Source organism: Entelurus aequoreus, linkage group LG18 (genome assembly GCF_033978785.1).
Source record: "Entelurus aequoreus isolate RoL-2023_Sb linkage group LG18, RoL_Eaeq_v1.1, whole genome shotgun sequence".
Taxonomy (NCBI): domain Eukaryota; kingdom Metazoa; phylum Chordata; class Actinopteri; order Syngnathiformes; family Syngnathidae; genus Entelurus; species Entelurus aequoreus.
In genome coordinates, this window is record NC_084748.1 from 36,249,576 (window position 1) to 36,273,000 (window position 23,425).

Consider the following 23,425-nt stretch of genomic DNA (forward strand, 5'->3'; position numbering starts at 1 on the left):
GCCTTGTGGTTAGAGTGTCCGCCCTGAGATCAGTAGGTCGTGAGTTCAAACCCCGGCCGAGTCATACCAAAGACTATAAAAATGAGACCCATTGCCTCTCTGCTCAGCTTGGAATTGGGGGTTAAATCACCAAAAAATGATTCCCGAGCGCTGCCAACGATGCTGCTCACTGCTCCCCTCACCTCCCAGGGAGTGGAACAAGGGGAGGGGTCAAATGCAGAGGCTAATTTCATCACACCTAGTGTGTGTGTGACTATCAGTGGTACTTTAACTAACTTTTATTGCCATTAATGGCTAGCTATCCTAAATGCTAACATGAATATAATAATTATTCATGTTTTTTTTGTTGTTTTTTAAATGCAAGTTACAGTGAGTAAACCATTCTACTGCCATTTCGAAAGTTTTAAACTGCGGGGGTAATGTAAAAAAAACATGTTAAAACTTTCCTGACCCTGCCTGCAGTACCTCTGCGGACCTCCAGGAGGGGTCACGTACCGTACCCCCTGTTGAAGACCTCTGGGGTATGACATTCTGACAATCAAATCACATTTGTGTGAAAATATTGTGATTTTTTTAAACATAATTCAAGTCATGCAAGCACGTAATTTACTGCGATTAATCGTTCATCAAAATTCCAAAAAAGTCTGAAAGATGACCGTAATAAAAATTCAGTGATGCTGACAACCACAATAATAAACGTACAGTATGGAATAATGCTGCATTGGTCAGAGCTGGTAAACATTAATACATGACTTAGTAACCATGTGGTCTACTTAGGCCGGTCGACTAAAAGCCAAACACTGTACACCATTTAAAACACATTAATAATGCATGCAATTGAGACTGTCTGACTCCGTTCACGTGCATTTTTTTCCAGACAAAATCCACAAAAAATGTAGATTGTGCAACAACAGCGGCAAAAAATAAAGAAAACAAATCCCAAACTCTCTATTTTATGCTGCCCTTTTTTTTTTTTTGCTGCAGCTGTTACATATACTGTAGTACTGTACATGGTAATAATAAAAATATAATATAATAATACAATATATCAGTATATGTTATATACCGTATATATAATATGTAAATATTACATAAATGCAATATTTTATATTGCTACTATGGTACATTTTTAGTCTACTTTATACCTGCATTATCCTTTCTATCCTTACCCTTTCCATCCTTTGTAACTTAACTACTATGTGGAACAATTTCCCTTGTGGATCAATAAAGTTTGTCTAAGTCTAAGAAATGACTGAAAATGAGATGCATATTTGCTGGTCTGCACAGAGTGTGTATAAAACTGGCCAGCAGAGGGCGAAATAATTGTAAAGATAATTCATAGAGATTTCATCCTAATCTGTGACATTGATATAAAAACATTCATTGAAGTAACATCCTGCAAATATCCATATGGTTGCTCTAAAATTAGTCAAATAATAGACTTATGAATAAAGGGGATCTCAAACCTCTTACAGGAGACAACATTTTATAAAGACCTCCTTGTAATTCTCATGGGAATTATTTATTTTACATTTTGTTAATTTCTATCATTTTGCACCAGTAACTTTTTTCTTAAATAACAGTGTATAATTCAACGTAATTAAAAAAAAATTTGGAAAAAATGATACAAATAACACAGGTTTTGTATATTATTTAGTTATTAAAAAAATATATATTTGAATAAAAACATGGTTTATTTTTGTTGAACATAATCAACCAACATACAACAAATATAACTTACTTCACCAATTATTATTTATTTATTTATTTTTATTGTGATTACTTATGGAGTATATTGTGAATAAATTGAGAACAGGAAGTGAACAAAAGTTTTAGCAACTGGGTGGGATTAAATAAACTCTGCTTCTTCCTACTCCTTTTCAAACATGTTGAAAAGAGAAACTGGAAATTGTGACATTTCATGTTGTATGCATGCATGTTCCAAATAAACTCAAACTCAACTCAACAAGAGGCAAATTCACAATGATTATGTGTCAGTATCGGCCAAAGTAGCTCTGTATTGACTGGGTATCGGATCGATACCGACGTTTCTAGTATCGTCCACCGCTACCAACTGCTATGGTGCGCCGCCAGGTTCATTTTGGTGTCTGCTCGCGCCAAATCAACCTTGAAGTTATCCAGCAGCTCAAAATGGCAGTGCTGGATAAATAATAGGTCTACTATTTTTATATCTGACTGTCCAAATATGAGGGTTTTCTCTCTCTCTCTCTCTCTCTCGCCAATTGAGTTGATTGCGCCAATGACCAAAGTCACTTGTGCGTAACTGTGCCAGTCTGCACGTACTTAATATAGGAGCCAAAACAGCGGTCGCAAACACTTTCAGGTCTGATAGATCACGTTGCGGGCGCTAAATGACTAAATTGGCCTCTCCTACTCCCAATATGTTCTGATAACCATTCTTGCAAACCCTCCCGATTTTCCCGGGAGACTCCCGAAATTCTCACGATTTCCACCCGGACATCAATATTGGGGGCGTGCCTTAAAGACACTGTCTTTAGCGTCCTCTACAACCTGTCGTCACGTTCGCTTTTCCTCCATTCAAACAGCGTGCCGACCCAGTCACATAATATATGCGGTTTTTACACACACGAGTGACTGCAAGGCATACTTGATCAACAGCCATACAGGTCGCACTGAGGGTGCCGTATAAACAACTTTAACACTGTTACAAATATGCGCCACACTGTGAACCCACACCAAACAAGAATGACAAACACATTTCGGGAGAACATCCGCACCGTAACACAACATAAACACAACAGAACAAATACCCAGAATCCCTTGCAGCACTAACTCTTCCGGGACGCTACAATATACACCCCCGCTACCACCAAACCGCACCCCCCTAAGGGCCCCCCCCCCACCCATCTCCCGAATTCGGAGGTCTCAAGGTTGGCAAGTATGCTGGTAACCATCATATGATCTAGAACAGAGTTTTTCAACCTTTTCTGAGCTGAGGCACACTTTTTTCATTGAAAAAATTCTGAGGCACACCACCAGCAGGAAAACATAATAAAATTAAACTCAGCAGCCGATATTGACAATAAAAAGTCGTTCTCGCAATTGTTTGATATTAATTCAAACCATAACCAAGCATGCATCACTATAGCTCTTGTCTCAAATTAGCTGTGCTGTCACCACCTGTCACATCACGCCGTGACTTATTTGGAGTTTTTTGCTGTTTTCCTGTGTGTAGTGTTTTAGTTCTTGTTTTGCGCTCCTATTTTGTTGTTGATTGTCATGTCATTTACGGATGTACTTTGTGGACGCCGTCTGCTGCTCCACGAGCTGTAAGTCTTTGCTGTCATCCAGCATTCTGTTTCTGTTTACTTTGCAGCCAGTTCAGTTTTAGTTTTGCATAGCCTTCTCTAAGCTTCAATGCCTTTTCTTAGGGGCGCTCACCTTTTGTCTATTTTTGGTTTAAGCGTTAGATACCTTTTTACCTGCAAACCATCATCGTCGTTCTCGACATCTACAAAGCAATTAGCTACCTGCTGCCACCTACTGATATGGAAGAGTATTACACGGTAACTCTGCCGAGCTCTAGACTGCACAGACCCTCAACAATGGCACATTTGCGGATTGTAATTACTGGTTTGCAAAAAATATTTTTAACCCAATTAGGTGAAATTACATAAACTCCCACGGCACACCAAACAATATCTCCCGGCACAGCGGTTGAAAAACTCTGATCTAGAAGGCATAACTTTGCTTGCTAGTTGGGATATTTAACAGACACAATCCATTAGCTTAGTATGGATCAGCTTTGCGCGTTCTATCCAGTTTGAACCCCCCAAACGAGGGCCCCCTAAAGGTTCCCTGACCCTACTTTAAGAAACCCTTAAACAGAAGGGCAAATGGACATGTAGAAAAAACAAAAGTGGATATTTAGAAACCATAGAAACAGACAGTCCTTCACTTCCTGTGTCGCTACCAATACTTATTAATGACTAATAATTGGCACGGGTATAGCTCACCTGGGTGCATAATAAAAATGCACTTCTGGCTTCGACACTTTCTGTCCTAATGTCTTTTCAACTAATTCACCGCATTTTCCAACTTGAAATTATTCAGAGCAAGTGTGCAGAGCATTAAGGTGCCAAAAAAGACCATACTTCATTACGCTGTCAAATTATTCACGCAAAATGTCATTTTCCTTCGCTGCTCCCCCAACCCCTTCCTTTATGAGGTAAAAATTATTCTCCAAAGCCTGTAAACTGCTGATGGAAAATAAAATAAAGAAAAATGGTAATCAAGACAATAACATTGTGATGTTTTGGAGAAGCAACATTTTCTTTCAACATGTTTAGTTACAACTGATAATTACTCATGAATACCAACTACATTTCCCAATATTGTGGCAGAGGGCATTCATTTACTTAACAGCAGCGAGTAAGTGCACATATCCATATGTACACACACACACTAAACTGTATATACAGTAAGTAAAGTGGTACTTTTGCCTCATTCCTGTGAGAATCCTGCGTGTGACTAAAGCATTAGAGATTGGGACTATCCAGGACTAGCTGCAGTGTGCTCAAACAACCACCAGGTAGCAGATAATACTGTATCATCTATTTCCCTTTCGGATTTAGCAGGTCGGTAGCGCATTCTTCACTCAAGCTTTAAGTGAGTGATGGGGTAAAAAAAGTACCGTATTTTTCGGACTATAAGTCGCAGTTTTTTTTATAGTTTGGTTTGGGTGCGACTTATACTCAGGAGCGACTTATGTGTGAAATTATTAACACATTACCGTAAAATATCAAATAATATTATGTAGCTCATTCACGTAAGAGACTAGATGTATAAATTTCATGGGATTTAGCGATTAAGAGTGACAGATTGTTTGGTAAACGTATAGCATGTTCTATATGTTATAGTTATTTGAATGACTCTTACCATAATATGTGGGGATCGAGAAAGTTTACGTTCACGCCGTGATCCCTGCAAGTAACCGCGCTGCTCTACTCCATGGCAACGCGGCGAAACAAAAAACTTTCAACTCGGGTACCCTCCCGTTCTGGCGTCCAGGGGCAGTCTGGGCGGAGATCTGGTAGCAACACTGCTGCCGGTCTCCAACCAAGAATACTGCAACTGAACGTTGAAGGGCTCACAGATGCCAAAACATCCGTCATCGAGCACATGGCCCACACCACCCAAGCCATGGTCATCCTCCTTCAGGAAACCCACCGCCCAACAGCGGACAAGCTAGCAATCACCAACTTCACGCTAGCTGGGTCAATCCTGAGCAAGAAGCATGGCCTTGCCACGTTTGTCCACAACGATCTGAGCTGGACCCTCGCCGATCGATCACCGGACAACTCCGAGATCGAGTGGCTGCGAGTGGACGTTGGCGACATCAAAATTGTCAACGTCTACAAACCACCACCCTCACAACTCACGCCAGTGTCACTGCCAGTGCTTGAACCACCGTGTGTATATGCTGGTGATTTCAACTGCCGGCATACACGGTGGGGATACAGTACCACCTCACCGAGCAGGGAAACTCTTTCTGACTGGGCAGAGCGCAACTCGCTCAACCTTCTCTACAACCCGAAGGGCCCAGCCAGCTTTCACTCCGCTCGGCATAACACTGACACGAACCCTGACCTGGCTTTCGTGAGTGGCGGTGTGGACACCCAGCTCCCCGACAGACGTGTTCTAGGAATGTTCCCCAGGTCGCAACACCGACCGTCGCTGATATCGGTGCCCGACCTCGTGACAACAGTTCCGAGCGGACCGATGAAGCGATGGAACTTCCGGAAGGCCAATTGGAAACTCTATCGCCTCCATACCAACAAGTCCACACGGTGTCTCCCACCACCAGACACACCCAACGTGGACGAGGCATACCAGGACTTCTGTAGGGCACTAACATCTGCGGCCAAAAAAGCCATCCCACGCGGCCGGCGTAAGAACTACAAACCATGCTGGGATGGCGAGTGCGAGACCCTCTACAGCGCCTTCCTCCGGGCTCCCTATGGCCCGGAGGCTAACAATTCAGCCACTGCCCTTCTTTCCACTCTTGGAAGGAAGAGGCACCAGCGCTGGAAAGAGGCAGTCCACTCCATCGACTTCTCGCACACTAGCCGTATCGCGTGGAGCACTTTGAACAACTTGACTGGTAGGTCTGAGCGCGCACCCCGAACATGCCCCGTTACCGCAAATGCTATTGCAGCACAGGTTGTGAAAAACGGGGCATATACCGGGATAAATCGAGATTTTTCCCGGGCGGTGCACCAGGAAACTGCAGACCTCTGGAGGACAACAACATCTAGCGAGTGTAACATCTCCGGTGAGTTTTCACCGGAGGAGTTCACAGCTGCCCTCCAGTATACCAAACCAGGCAAGTCTGCTGGGCCTGACAACATCTGCCCAGAACTCGTGCTCCACGCTGCCCCTGCAATGAAGTCCTGGCTGAGAGTTTTCCTGTCTTCTTGCCTGCGCCAACTCCGGATCCCCAGGATTTGGAGAAGGGCCACTGTTGTCGCTATCCCCAAGCCGAACAAGCCAAAGGATGACGTAACGAGCTACAGACCAATCTCGTTGCTCTGCGTCCCCTTTAAAGTCCTCGAGCGCCTGATTCACGCCCGTGTCGAGCCCATCATAGACCCCCACCTCCCCCGGGAGCAGGCGGGTTTTCGACGTGGGAAGTCCACGGTGGATCAGGTCGCCCTCCTTACCCAGGACATCGAGGACTGCTTTGAGGCGAAAAAGAAGGCCGGTGCCGTCTTCATAGACCTGACTGCTGCCTATGACACAGTCTGGCACCGCGGCCTCACCTGCAAACTTCTCCGCCTGCTTCCAGACAGGCACATGGTCAAAATGATCATGGAGCTTGTCTGGAACCGCAGCTTTACTCTCACCACCAGTAACGGAGATAAAAGCAGGTTGCGGCACCTGAAAAATGGCGTCCCCCAGGGATCTGTCCTGGCTCCCCTCCTGTATAACATCTATACATACGACCTGCCTGCCACAGTCTCACGGAGGTTCGCATACGCAGACGATCTCGCGCTGCTGCACTCCGACAGGGACTGGCAGGCCTTGGAGGGAACTCTAAGCCAGGACATGGAGACTTTAGTGGCTTACCTCCATAACTGGAGATTGAAGCTCAGCGAATCCAAGACGGTGACACAAGCTTTCCACCTATACAATTGGGAAGCGGATCGTGAGATCAGGTTCGAGGTGCGGAAGCCGGATGGGGCTTCCCTTACCCTATGCCGGCCTCGTCCTACACCTGAAGACCCTCGCCCTGACCCTAAATACCTTGGGGTCACCCTGGACAGGTCGCTCACTTTCCGTAAACACCTCTTGGCAACACGCAAGAAACTCAAAACCCGCGTCTCACTGCTGAGACGGTTGGTCGGGTCCGGTTGGGGTGCCGGGGCAAGAACTCTGCGAACAGCAGCACTTGCCCTGGTCTACTCAACTGCTGAGTACTGCGCACCTGTCTGGGCGCGCAGTGCTCACTCTAAACAACTTGATGTCCCGATCAACGAAGCCTTGCGTGTTATCACTGGATGCCTGCGCCCCACCCCTGTGGAGCTACTGCCCATCTTAGCAGGCATCCAACCCGCTGAGCTTCGTCGCCAAGGTGCTGTAGCAACTCTGGCGGGCCGGGCAAACATGGATGAGAACCACCTGCTCCATGAAAGGCTCACACTCTCCTCAGAGCCAACGCCCCGCCTCCCCTCCAGAGACCCACTGGTACCAGCCGCCCTGAAGCTCCTGCAGCAATGCAGTGACAATAACATCAGGGCGGCTCACTGGGCGAATCACAAATGGAGCACGGACCTGGAGCATACCATCTCCTCCAGACTCCGTGACTTCATACCTGACACCGGCTCAATACCAGGCCTCTCACTACCACGAGTGGCCTGGGTGAGGCTTAACCGCCTCCGAACTGGTGTCGGTCGCTTTCGCTCAAACATGTTCCAGTGGGGCTTAGCACCTAACGCGACGTGTGAGTGTGGCGCGGAGGAGCAGACTGCCGACCACGTGATCCTGCGTTGCCCGATTTATCGTGCTCCTAATGGTTTGCGTGACCTGGCGGACCTGGATGACTGCTCGGTGACCTGGCTCACTTCTGTGTGTCCTGACATATGAACGGGAGGGCCCCCCGGGCCTGGGGTGGTAAAAGGCATAGACCCTCGGCCTCAGGTCCGGGTGCCGGAAAACAGCTGCCCATACGATGAAGAAGAAGACCATAATATGTTACGTTAACATACCAGGCACGTTCTCAGTTGGTTATTTATGCGTCATATAACGTACACTTATTCAGCCTATTGTTCACTATTCTTTATTCATTTTAAATTGCCTTTCAAATGTCTATTCTTGGTGTTGGGTTTTATCAAATACATTTCGCCAAAAAATGCGATTTATACTCCAGTGCGACTTATATATGTTTTTTTCCTTCTTTATTATGCATTTTCGGCCGGTGCGACTTATACTCCGGAGCGACTTATACTCTGAAAAATACGGTAACTGTATAAGCAGGGCCGCCCCTCCCTATGTGCATAGGACCCCATTGTGCGTGAAGAAGCGCATGTAAAATGTCAATTAATGAATGACAGGGGGTTTCAAATAAAATTTCACAGCAAATATATTCCTAGTCCCTTCCTGCTCCATCACCGATATGACTACAATGGCAAATTTCCCGAAAAACTTTCCGCGTCCCCCGTGGCGCGCACCGTTAGTTAACAGTTGTAATGTGTTTAAATCCCTGCAAAATTAGTTACATTTGTTATTTTGGACTAAAAAAATAAATTATTTAACAACACAAAAAAAAAAGTATCACATCCACGGGAGCCCGCACCCTCGTTGTCTCCCCTTCGACAAATGGACAAAGTTTTTCGGTAAGTAGAAATCACAGCTGACTTGGACATTGGAAAGTTCTCTTGCCACCTGATAAGTGTTGTATCCCAAATAGCTGCTATCGCGCGTTTCCTTCTCTTAAGGTATTCATGTGTGATTTCCACAAGAGTCTGTACATGTAGAAGAAGGAGAAACACGGGCATGTCTGGATGACTCGTCTCCTTTTTTCCAGTGGTTAGCTCCGGTTATTATGAAGTCAGCTGTGGTGTGTTCTTTCTGACATCACTTCCTGTGTTCCTGTCTTTCTTCCTCTCCGAATTCAGTTTGTAAACGATCAATGAGTCCACACAAAGCCAAGAGCCGAAGAGTCAAGAAATACACGGCGCACTTACCCGTGTAAAAAATTATCCAAGGAGTGTTACCTTAAACCAGGGGTCACCAACGCGGTGCCCGCGGGCACCAGGTAGCCCGTAAGGACCAGATGAGTAGCCCGCTGGCCTGTTCTAAAAATAGCTCAAATAGCAGCACTTACCAGTGAGCTGCCTCTATTTTTTAAATTGTATTTATTTACTAGCAAGCTGGTCTCGCTTTGCTCGACATTTTTAATTCTAAGAGAGACAAAAATCAAATAGAATTTGAAAATCCAGGAAAATATTTTAAAGACTTGGTCTTCACTAACTGACAAAGAAACAGATAACAGATTTGGTGTCCAGTTCAAAGTGTGACATGATGATTTATTTAAACATTTGAGAGTTGACTTTTGTATTTTACATGAGTTATTATTTGTACAAACATGGTGCAAAGTAATTCATGATTTGTTAAAAAATGTTAGTGGCTAGCTAGTTAAAATGGGATATTGTGATTTCACAAGACTGTCTTAGAAGTGATCATTTGAAAATGTTCAATTTAAAAAATGTGCACTTAGAGAAAATATAAAAATTAAGTGTTGCATATTGATATTTATCTGTTTCTATATATATTTATTGTGAGAAATCATTAAGATGATCAGTGTTTCCACATAGATAAATATCAGTAATTATTAATAATAACATAGAGTTAAAGGTAAATTGAGCAAATTGGCTATTTCTGGCAATTTATTTAAGTGTGTATCAAACTGGTAGCCTTTCGCATTAATCAGTACCCAAGAAGTAGCTCTTGGTTTCAAAAAGGTTGGTGACCCCTGCTTTAAACGATGGTTTAGTGTGGCTGATACGGTGCTTAGGCTAAATAATTATTAGTTTAAGGAGTTATCCGGCTTAATGTAGACATGGCCTGAGTCAGCAGCACATGTATTTCTTTCTTTGGGCATTTGATTGTGCGTAATAAACTAGCCTGCGTAGTCATAATGTTTGGCCACACAATAACCAAAACAATATCCGAAAATCGAGGCAAATTTTTTTGTCCAAAAGCGAATCATACTTAAAGCGGGGTGAAAAAAAATCTGAAGTACGACTGAACACCTTTTTATACACCGACTCCGACAGTCGCACATTGATGGTGGTAAGCTACATTTGTAGCCACAGCTAAGGCCAATTGTGACCATTCATAATCATGCACCACTGCAGGAAGGTGGGTAAGAGTCTTACTCATGGACACAACAGCAGGAACCGGGGTTCTCAACCCCCAACGCTCCAGGTCCTGGACCTTGTGAGCTTCTACCACCCAAAATGACTACAAATTTAAAGTATTTATGATAGGGTTGTACGGTATATCGGTATTAGTATAGTATCGCGATACTAATGAATCATATTCGGTACTATACCGCCTCTGAAAAGTACCAGTCCGCCGCACCCCCGCGCCCCCATCGTCGTCACGTCGTGTCATTGCTGGTTTACGAGCAGAGGAGCATGTTCGGCAGCGCACAATCACGGAGTACTTACAAGCTGACACAGTGTGTAGACAGAAAAGGGAGAACGGACGCATTTTGGCTTAAAAACTGACGATAAAGATGAAGTTATAACACTGAAACGCCCCCAAGAAGAGGTGCTTTAAGACATGGCTAGCTAGCTAGTGGCTAAAGTCCTGCCCCAGTCGGCAGTGTTGTAGCTACTTCTAAATCACTAATCCTGGTCTCCATGGCGACAAATAAAGTAAGTTTCTTACAAGTATCATCCCTGCAGGACGAGGAATAGCTAAAAATGCTTCACTACACACCGTAGCAAAATGTAAACAAACGCCATTGGTGGATCTACACCTGACGTCCACTGTAATGATACCAAGTTCAGTAACGTATCTAGTATCTTTTTAATTTTCCTGAGGGAACTCTCCTGAAGGAATCAATAAAGTACTATCTATCTATCTATCTAGTCGATACTACTATGATTACGGCGATATTTTTTGGCATCACAACATCTTCTTTCGTTTTTTTAAAATGTATATGTGGACGTTGCCCTCCACGGGGTTCTTCTGACCACCAATCACCGACATGAGAGCCCCGTTCAGGGTTACAATATAGTTTATTTTGTCCAAATCTGCAGGATGCTTTTCAGCAATTGTCCTTTTTCTCTCTGGGAGACTCGCTCTCACTCTCACTCTCCAGCTCCAACAACGTCTCTCCTCCCAGTTGCTGCTTATACAGAGCGACAGGTGATTAGATAACAAGGCCCGGGTGGGCCATCTATGCACCTGTCGCTGACTTCGAGGCCGGTCCTAGCACACCCCGCTTCGCTGCAGGCCCGCAGGCCACGCCCCCCTCCACAGTATATCATGTTTATAAAGTTAGGAAATATGTCCCTGGACACATGAGGATTTTGAATTTGACGAATGTATGATTCTGTAACTACTTGGTATCGGATTGATACCAAAATTTGTGGTATCATCCAAAACTAATGTAAAGTATCAAACAACAGAAGAATAAGTGATTATTACATTTTAACAGAAGTGTAGATAGAACATGTTAAAAGAGAAAGTAAGCAGATATTAACAGTGAATCAACAAATAGATTAATTATTTATTTTCTACCACTTGTCCTTAATAATTTTGACAAAATAATAGAATGATAAATGACACAATATGTTACTGCATATGTCAGCAGCTAAATTATGAGCCTTTGTTTGTTTACTTACTAATAAAAGACAAGTTGTCTTGTATGTTCACTATTTTATTTAAGGACAAACTCTCAATAAGAAACATGTTTAATGTACCGTAAGATTTTTTGTTCAAATAAAGCCAATAATTCAGGTTTTTGTGGTCCCTTTTATTTAGAAAAATACCGAAAAGTATTGAAATAATTTTGGTACCGGTACCAAAATGTTGGTATCGGGACAACACTAATTTACGAGTTGCAAAGCATCACTTTTGATGAAAGTACTCCTGATGGCTGCTAAGTAATCGTAAAAAGCAGACTTTAAACTCAAAAATATTTTCTGCCCCGTTCCTGAATTGATTTCACATTAACAGCTGAGACCAAGGGAGATTAAAAACAAAAAGTCTCTCCTCTCAAAGTAAAAAAACAAAAAAAACACAAAAGGCAAACTTGCTCCATCAATCTGCACCCCTTAACGCCTTCTACAAGCTGCACTCTTCCAGTCATGACAGGAAAAGAGTGACACACAAAAGCTCTTTAAAAACTCTTTCCCTCAGGAAGTTTTGATAGGATGAATATGACGCTGGGCCGTGTTCTCCGTCTCACGTCAGAAGGGAAAAAAATAAAACATGGTGGCAGATTTAGACCCAACACCTTCTATCCATCCCTCCTCATTCATATTTATGAGAAGTGACTGGCAAACTCATTGTTGGCTAATTACAGTGTGGTGAACCTTCATTGTCTTTAGATTGGTGGAGACTGAGACACGCTGTGCTGTGGCTTGCTGCACTCATGCAAACCTCTTGCTTCCATGCAGATATTAGCACCTATAAATACAGAAAGCAACTTCCTAAGTGTTAATATCAAACACAATTGCAATTGATTCACTATACATGTTTAAGAATAGTCAAAGTAAAACAAAACAATGTGTCAGTATAGTTTAACTTGATTCAAATCCAAAAAAATAAAATCAAGGCAAGATAACAGATCACATTTTTATCATGCAGATATTTGCGCTGATTTTATGTCCTCAAATTTTAAGAGTAAAATTTTATTGAAAAAAAAACAGTCAAGATTTTATATATTTTATATATAAATTTAACTGGATTCAAATATAATAAAAAATCAAGGCAAAAATGTTATAAAAAAATAAAATTTTCATGGGGTTATAAAGTGAAGTATATTTATATAGCGCTTTTCTCTAGTGATTTAAAGCGCTTTACATAGTGAAACCCAATATCTAAGTTACATTTAAACCAGTGTGGGTGGCACTGGGAGCAGGTGGGTAAAGTGTCTTGCCCAAGGACAACGGCAGTGACTAGGATGGCGGAAGCGGGGATCAAACCTGCAACCCTCAAGTTGCTGGCACGGCCGCTCTACCAATCGAGCTATACCGCCCCGTTATATTATTTATATATAAATTATTATATTATTATTATATTATATATATTATTATAAATGCTTCACATTTTTAAATAACCTTTGCACTTTATTTTTCAATTCTCCAACTTCAATATCAAAAGTATAACCAAATATATATTCTATTTTAAAAATGTTAAGAATATTGAAAGTATATAGAAATAAAGTACAAATGTATATTCATATAGTGTGTATGTGAGTGTGAATGTTGTCTATCTGTGTTGGCCCTGCGATAAGGTGGCGACTTGTCCAGGGTGTACCCCGCCTTCCGCCCGAATGCAGCTGAGATAAGCTCCAGCACCCTCCGTGACCCCGAAAGGGACAAGCAGTAGAAAATGGATGGATGGATATATATTCATATAATAATAATAAATATGTAATAATAAAAATAATATATTCAAAGTATATAAAAATACAATTTAATAATTTATCTTAACTTGAATGTATTTAAAACAAATTAAAAAGCAAACAATTTAAAACTAATTATCTTTTTTTCCCCCATTCAGATATTTTAGGTGCAAATGTGCCACCACACTGTGGTACTTAAATAGCTTCTGCACTGCTGCATACAAAACAGTTTTTTTTTAAAACTTTTTTGCACTTTATCTTTACATTTTGAAATGTTAATATGAAAAGTATCACATACATGTATTTAAATGTGTTCTAAAAAAGAATAGGCATGGTAAAAAATAGCAGAACACAATTCAAATTCATTAAAAAGGCAAACAATTATAACAAGTTATCTGTTTTTCCATGTAAATATTATTGCCAATGTGTTGCTTCATTACTGCACTTTTTTAAAACAATAAATAAGTAACTTTTTGCACTTTATTTTATATTATCAAATGTTATTGTTTAAAGCATAGTTCTGGTCAATAAAAATAAAATGAAAAATAAGTCAATGTACAATACAATATATAGGAAATTGAATTTATTTTGAATAAAACAAATGTAAACAAATAAAAACCAAAAAATAATTTTAGGTAAAAATATATCAATAAATAAAATGAAATACTATAATTTAACTTAATTAAAATGTAATTAAAAAATAAAATACTTTTAACAAATGATCGTTTCGTGCAACGATCAGCGCTGATGTGCTACCCAAATGCTGCGCTTTTATTTTAAAACAATTAAAGCAAGAATTACAGATCAATTTTGATTAATGTCAATGGTTTATCAATATAGAACTATGTTTATTATTACGGTTGCAGTGGTGTACAATTGCACCGTCACCCTTTCTAATATCTAATGGCAAAATATTAGCTCTGAAGTTGAATATTGTGGTCCACTCACAGTCAGTGAACTTGAATATTTATAGCAACATTGAGTCAGATGTAAAACGGTGGTGGCTATGAACAGCAGGGGGCACTAGCATAATGCACGGATTATCTGAATAGGCATTGTGAAAGTCAGCTGAAGATATGTTTCATTTAATAAGCACACCCAGCAATGAATTATAATGCACCGATGCCAAAAAGCAGTCATTAAACTAACAACAATGCTCACTGAAATCACATTTAAAGTACAGAATGAAGACAAATTGGTTCATACAATATCAATATGCATTCTGGAGTGCCATTAATGTTCATAAAAAGGATCAAATGTGGCTTGAAAATCATTATCCATCAATGCAAATCAAAGCGGGCATGTGCAGTGACGCCGCAATAAAAAAAATATGCACACTAAAGTACTTGTGGAACAACTTAGCAGTGAGAATTGATATTAATATTCAAACCCACTGGGGAGAATTGCATGTGTCTAATTTTTGTCCGCGCACAGAATTTCACTCCAAATGCTGGTTGTGGAAGGTGCCAGCATTTATTTTCACCATAGCAGCACAGTTGGAAGTAGATGTTGTGTTGGCTGCGCCTTTTCATTTACTCGTGAAATGTAAAAAACGCAACAAATGCTCGACATCGAGTTAAATTCGAGGCATGTGCGTGGAAGGGCAAATCCTCTTTTTGACGAAAGCAACATTAATGCAGTAAATGCAAGAAATGTATCAAACACAGCTGGTTTGTGTGTTTTTAAAGAAAACCGGCACGGTGGATGGAGGCCTTTGTGTCGCACACGGCTCAGCGTTGCACTTATGGCTATTGTTGAAATCAGCCCTGAATGGAGCCATTAATGTGCCAATAATTTGCACGTCTGTTAGCAAACCCCACATTTAAAAAAAAAAAATACAACCAAAAAAAAAAAACGACAACAATTCACATCCCTGCATTCTTCGCTTGAGCCACGGATGTTGCTATAGTAACACAAGTATGTCTTATCAAGAACGGCCCTTGTGATTTTTCGCTGCAACTTATTTCAGCCCCGTTCAGTGTAGGTGAGGCCATACAGGCTGTTGCGTTCATTTCCATGTTAATAATGACTCTCAAAGCCACCGCGTGTTGCCTTAAACTTTGACCCCGCTTTTACACCGCTATCAGCTGATGTTAAATTAGAACACGGTGGAGGCTTTCTATGCACTATAAATAGCACAGTAGAGCCTGCGGACAACCGGCGTTTGTTTTTTGGGCCCGTTTCTTTTGTCACAGTTAAACTTCAGGGGGGGGGAAATTATGTATTGGGATATATTTGAGTGTGCTATGGGGCAAGGGGCGTCCAAACATTTTCCACTGAGGGGTCATGGACTGAAAAATGTTGGCCACCCCTGACATAGAGTCCCAACATCTATAGCACCATATATTTTTGCAGCCTGCTCCTATAATGATATATTTCATAATATTTTGACATATAAATAATAGAACTATTTAAACATGGGTGACACAGGCTCCTAATTCAACGAGTATTATTTTGTACTTATTAATCTACTTGCTAATATCTGGTTACTTTCTGTTGTAACATTCTATTCTTCTATTGTTTGTTAAAGGCCTACTGAAATGAATTTTTTTTATTTAAACGGTGATAGCGGATCCATTCTATGAGTCATACTTAATCATTTCGCGATATTGCCATATTTTTGCTGAAAGGATTTAGTAGAGAACAACGACGATAAAGTTCGCAACTTTTGTTCGCTGATAAAACAAAAAGCCTTGCCTGTACCGGAAGTAGCGTGACGTCACAGGAGGAAGGGCTGCTCACATTTTCCCATTGTTTACAATGCAGCGAGAGAGATTCGGACCGAGAAAGTGACGATTACCCCATTAATTTGAGCGAGGATGAAAGATTTGTGGATGAGGAAACGTTAGAGTGAAGGATTAGAGTGCAGTGCAGGACGTATCTTTTTTCGCTCTGACCGTAACTTAGGTACAAGTTCGCTCATTGGATTCCACACTTTCTCCTTTTTCTATTGTGGATCACGGATTTGTATTTTAAACCACCTCGGATACTATATCCTCTTGAAAATGAGAGTCGAGAACGCGAAATGGACATTCACAGTGACTTTTATCTCCACGACAATACATCGGTGAAACACTTTAGCTACGGAGCTAACGTGATAGCATCAGGCTCAAATGCAGATATAAACAAAATAAATAAACCCCTGACTGGAAGGATAGACAGAAAATCAACAATACTATTAAACCATGGACATGTAAATACACGGTTGATGCTTTCCAGCTTGGCGAAGCTTAACAATGCTGTTGCTAACGACGCCATTGAAGCTAACTTAGCAACGGGACCTCACAGAGCTATGATAAAAACATTAGCGCTCCACCTCCAGCCAGCCCTCATCTGCTCATCAACACCCGTGCTCACCTGCATTCCAGCGATCGACGGAAGGATCATCCGTGCGGTCTGTGGCTAGGGTCGGCTAGCGCATCTGCTATCCAAGTCAAAGTCATCCTGGTTGTGTTGCTGCAGCAAGCCGCTAATACACATATCCCACCTACAACTTTCTTCTTTGCAGTCTTCATTGTTCATTAAACAAATTGCAAAAGATTCACCAACACAGATGTCCAGAATACTGTGGAATTTTGAGATGAAAACAGAGATTTTTTGTATTGGATTCAATGGTGTGCGAATACTTCCGTTTAACTATTGACGTCACGCGCATACGTCATCATACATAGACGTTTTCAACCGGAAGTTAAGCGGGAAAGTTAAAATTTCACTTTATAAGTTAACCCGGCCGTATTGGCATGTGTTGCAATGTTAAGATTTCATCATTGATATATAAACTATCAGACTGCGTGGTCGGTAGTAGTGGGTTTCAGTAGGCCTTTAACTTTACGTTAGTTTTGGCTAGGGATGTCCGATTTATATCAGACTGCCGATATTATTGGCCGATAAATGCTTTAAAATGAAATAACGGAAATTATCGGTATCTGTTTCAAAAAGTAAAATGTATGACTTTTTAAAACGCCGCTGTGTACACGGACGTAGGGAGAAGTACAGAGCGCCAATAAACCTTAAAGACACTGCCTTTGCGTGCCGGCCCAGTCACATAATATCTACGGCTTTTCACACACAAGTGAATGCAATGCATACTTGGACAACAGCCATACAGGTCACACTGAGGGTGGCGGTATAAACAACTTTGACACTGTTACAAATATGCGCCACACTGTGAACCCACACCAAACAAGAATGACAAACACATTTCGGGAGAACATCCGCACCGTAACACAACATAAACACAACAGAAGAAATACCCAGAACCCCTTGCAGCACTAACTCTTCCGGGACGCTACAATATACACCCCCCCCCCACACACACACACACACCTCAACCCTGCCCCCCCACCTCAACCTCCTCATGCTCCCAAATTCCAAGCTGCTGTTTTGAGGCATGTTAAAAAAAATAATGCACTTTGTGACTTCAATAATAAATATGGCAGTGCCATGTTGGCATTTTTTTTCCATAACTTGAGTTGATTTATTTTGGAAAACCTTGTTACATTGTTTAATGCATCCAGCGGGGCATCACAACAAAATTAGGCATAATAATGTGTTAATTCCATGACTGTATATATCGGTATCGGTTGATATCGGAATTGGTAATTAAGAGTTGGACAATATCGGAATATCGGATATCGGCAAAAAAGCCATTATCGGACATCTCTAGTCCTAACATCTATAGCACCATATATGTTTGCAGCCTGCTCCTCCATCCATCCATCCATTTTCTACTGCTTATTTTTTTCCTGCTCCTATGATGATATATTTCATAATATTTTGACATATTAATAATAGAACCATTTAAACATGGGTGACACAGGCTCCTAATTAAACGAGTATTATTTTGTACTTATTAATCTACTTACTAATATCTAGTTACTTTCTGCTGTAACATTATATTCTTCTATTGTTTGTTAACTTTACATTAGTTTTGGCTGTTACTATGTGGGTGTTGATCCAATACCAAGTAGTTACAGGGACAGTATTGGTCATACCAATGCTCTCTCTCCCCCTTGGAGAGATTTTTAAGAGGCATGGAGTGTCTTATCATTTTTATGCAGGCGATTGCCAAATTTATATGCCGATTTCAAAAAGCCTGACACCGCTTCTTAACTGTCTATGCGACGTCAAGGCTTGGTTAGCCCAGACTTTTTTAATAATGAATGGGGGAAAAACGGAAATTTTAGTTTTTGGTCCGGCCCTCATTGACTTGGGACCATTGCAAAATGATGCGCGCCCCAAAGTCACCAGCCCTGGCGTCACTATAGACAGCGATTTTAAGCCTGACAAACAAGTCAATGGCGTTTTAAAATCGTGTTTTTATCATCTTCGTCTTTTAGCAAAAGTAAAACCGTTTTTATCATTTTCGTCTTTTAGCAAAAGTAAAACCGTTTTTATCTTTTAACCTTTTTGAACAAGTCGTGCATGCTTTTATTTCAAGTCGCCTGGACTACTGTGATGCACTTTATGCTGGCATTAGCCAAAAAGCTCTCTCCAGGTTGCAGTTAGTCCAGAACGACTTTTAACGGAGGTCAGGAAACGCGAGCATATAACCCCAATTCTTGAGACTTTGCACTGGCTCCCTGTTCATTTTAGAATTGATTTTAAAATGTTGCTGTTTGGTTTTAAAGCTTTACATGGACTGGCACCTCATTCTATTTCGGACCTCATCCAAATTTACATTCCTGCGCGCGCTCTGAGGTCCGAGAGCCAGCTCCAGCTCGTGGTGCCCAAGACGAGACTTAAAACCAGGGGAGACAGGGCCTTCTCTGTGGTCGGCCCTAAGCTCTGGAACACTCTGCCCCTCCATGTTCCAACTGCTCCCACAATGGAGTGTTTTAAGTCTCGTCTTAAGACCCAATTTTATTCTCTGGCTTTTAACACTATGTGAGTTGTGAGGTCCTCTCTGTTTTTACATTTGTATTTCTATTTATTGTTTTAATTGGTTATACCTAGAGATGTCCGATAATATCGGCAGGCCGATAAATGCTTTAAAATGTAATATCGGAAATTATCGGTATCGTTTTTTTTTTTATTATCGGTATCGGTTTTTTTTGGTTGGTTTTTTTTATTTATTTATTTATTTTTAATTAAATCAACATAAAAACACAAGATACACTTACAATTAGTGCACCAACCCAAAAAACCTCCCTCCCCCATTCACACTCATTCACACAAAAGGGTTGTTTCTTTCTGTTATTAATATTCTGGTTCCTACATTATATATCAATATATATCAATACAGTCTGCAAGGGATACAGTCCGTAAGCACACATGATTGTGCGTGCTGCTGGTCCACTAATAGTATTAACCTTTAACAGTTAATTTTACTCATTTTCATTAATTACTAGTTTCTATGTAACTGTTTTTATATTGTTTTACTTTCTTTTTTATTCAAGAAAATGTTTTTCATTTATTTATCTTATTTTATTAATTTTTTTGAAAAGGACCTTATTTTCACCATACCTGGTTGTCCAAATTAGGCATAATAATGTGTTAATTCCACAACTGTATATATCGGTATCGGTTGATATCGGTATCGGTAATTAAGAGTTGGACAATATCGGAATATCGGATATCGGCAAGAAGCCATTATCGGACATCCCTAGTTTTACCCTTTAAAATCGTTTTTAATCATATATATTTTTATATTGTTTTTATATGTATTTTTTTATTTTTATCCAGTCATTAGTGGAGCTAAAAATAATACTTGAATTCTGTTTTTTATATTTTTGTGCAGCACTTTGAAAACATTTTTGTTGTTTAAATGTGCTATGTAAATAAAGTGGATTGGATCATACCAGGGGTGTCAAACTCATTTTAGATCGGGGGCCACATTGAGAAAAATCGACTCCCAAGTGGGGCCGGACTGGTAAAATCATGGCACGATAACTTAAAAATAAAGACAACTTCAGATTGTTTTCTTTGTTTAAAAATGGAACAAGCACATTCTGAAAATGTACAAATCACAATGTTGTTGTTGTTTTTTTTTTTACACTTACTTTTTGCGGTTAATAGTATTCTACCTTTATTTGTCGCTTTTTATACTTTCTGAATAAATTATGTGATAATGTTCATCAGTCAACTCATTGGTGTTAATTTTCAATCTATAAAGATAAAAAAATAATTTCAAAATCTAATTACAGGATTTATTTTTGTAGTTTGCTCATTTTCCTCTACTGGTGCACTAACATAACATGTGGTTTATTTTATTTTTTACATATGTAGCATAACCTACAAAGATACAAATGATTGCTTTTGCGACATCTAGTGGACACATTGTATGATGACGTATGCGTGTGACGTCACGACGGCAACGGAAGTATCCGTACCCAATGTGTCACCATACAAACTGCTCTGTTTTCATCTCAAAATTCCACAGTATTCTGGACATCTGTGTTGGTGAATCTTTTGCAATTTGTTTAATGAACAATGGAGATTGCAAAGAAGAAAGCTGTAGGTGGGATCGGTGTATTAGCGGCTGGCTGTAGCAACACAACAAGGAGTACTTACTTGGATAGAAGACGCCTAGCCGATGCTAGTCGCCAACCGCACAGATGATCGGGTAAAGTCCTTCGTCGCGCCGTCGATCGCTGGAACGCAGGTGAGCACGGGTGTTGATGAGCAGATGAGGGCTGGCTGGCGTAGGTGGAGCGCTAATGTTTTATCATAGCTCTGTGAGGTCCGGTTGCTAAGTTGCTAAGTTAGCTTCAGCGTCGTTAGCAACAGCATTGTTAAACTTTGCCAGGCTGAGAATTATTAACCGTGTAGTTACATGTACATGGTTTAATAGTATTGTTGATCTTCTGTCTATCCTTCCAGTCAGGGATTTATTTATTTTGTTTCTATCTGCATTTGAGCCTGATGCTATCACGTTAGCTCAGTAGCTAAAGAGCTTCACCGATGTATTGTCGTGGAGATAAAAGTCACTGTGAATGTCCATTTCGCGTTCTCGACTCTCATTTTCAAGAGGATATAGTATCCGAGGTGGTTTAAAATACAAATCCGTGATCCACAATAGAAAAAGGAGAGAGTGTGGAATCCAATGAGCCAGTTTGTACCCAAGTTACGGTCAGAGCGAAATAAGATACACCCTGCACTACACTCTAGTCCTTCACTCTCACGTTCCTCATCCACGAATCTTTCATCCTCGCTCAAATTTGAATTTCTCTCGCTCCATTGTGAACAACGGGGAATTGTGAGGAATCCTTCCTCCTGTGACGTCACGCTACTTCCGGTATAGGCAAGGCTTTTTTTTTATCAGCGACCAAAAGTTGCAAACTTTATCGTCGTTGTTCTATACTAAATCCTTTCAGCAAAAATATGGCAATATCGCGAAATTATCAAGTAAGACACATAGAATGGATCTGCTATTCCCGTTTAAATAAAAAATGTTCATTTCAGTAGGCCTTTAAGTTTCAGCTGCAAACGACAACAATGGCAGCGACAACATCGAACGCTTCGCGTCAACCAGAAGAGGAAGAACACCCCTGGCCTCAAATACAATCCGTGTTCACGCTTCAGACAACCAAAAAAAAAAGAGTTATGTATTGCGTTGTCATTTGTGTCTCCCCAAACAAGTGGACATTTCAGCTTACATGAACTCAACGTCAAATTTGAGGAAGCACATCGCGGTAAGTAACATTAGTAGATATTTTGGCTGTAACCTTAGGCTGATGTTAGCTTCCCTGCTATGAATCACTGTCAAATGTACATCGTGTGGGGACATTTACTAACGCACTGCAGCCTCATAGACAGAAGACAGAGACACACACACACACACACACACACACAAACACACACACAAACACACACCAAAGCAGAGTAACTTAGCCACGATGGAGAGGAAATAAAGTTAAAGCTTAAAGTTTTGCCAGTTGATTTCAGTGAATAAAACAATGTATTTTCTATTAACTTATTTTTTCTGTTAGTTACTACCTGTATGTTTTTTCACACATTTAAGTCATGGTGTCCCGCCATCATGGTGTGGCGATGAGTATTTTAATGGATAAATTCCCTGTAGGCTCATTGGTATTTTTTTCTGTCAACAGAGGGTTCACCCCAATAAATTGACAACATACACAGACCTGATAGAATCCCACAGAAAGAGAAGATCGTCTACTGCTGAGGGACCCCCCATCAAGAATGCAAAGATCACAAGCTGCCTTACTGTCTCTTCACGGCGGGTAACGCAGACAACACTTGACAAGCTTGTGCTAAATTTTGTATGTCAAGCCAATCAACCATTTTCTGTGGTCGAGACACCATCCTTCAAGACTATGATAGAAACCCTGCAACCTCAGTGTACAGTTATGACAAGAAAAACATTTAGCTGTAGAATACAGGAAGCTGCAAAGACAATGAAGAGCATAATTGTCAGAAAACTGAGTACTGTGAATCATGTTGCTATCACAACTGACTGCTGGTCTGCCAGACAACGTAGTTACTTAGGTGTCACCTGCCACTGGATAGACCAGAACTCTCTAGAGAGATACTCCGCTGCATTAGCTTTTAGATGTCTCAAAGGCTCACACACATTTGATGTGCTTGCTGCAGCATTAGAGGATGTACAAACCCCGTTTCCATATGAGTTGGGAAATTGTGTTAGATGTAAATATAAATGGAATACAATGATTTGCAAATCATTTTCAACCCATATTCAGTTGAATATGCTACAAAGACAACATATTTGATGTTCAAACTGATAAACATTTTTTTTTTTGTGCAAATAATCATTAACTTTAGAATTTGATGCCAGCAACACGTGACAAAGAAGTTGGGAAAGGTGGCAATAAATAC

At 40.8% G+C, this 23,425-nt stretch overlaps 1 long non-coding RNA gene across 1 annotated transcript in view; it reads right to left on the minus strand.

The window, feature by feature from the left end:
• Positions 1 to 12,010: 12,010 nt before the first annotated feature.
• LOC133633596 (uncharacterized) overlaps positions 12,011 to 23,425 on the minus strand; it is a 58,905-nt gene continuing 47,490 nt past the window's right edge. The window contains exon 3 of the long non-coding RNA XR_009821796.1: positions 12,011 to 12,687. This is a non-coding gene — a long non-coding RNA (uncharacterized LOC133633596). The remainder of the gene's footprint in view (positions 12,688 to 23,425) is intronic.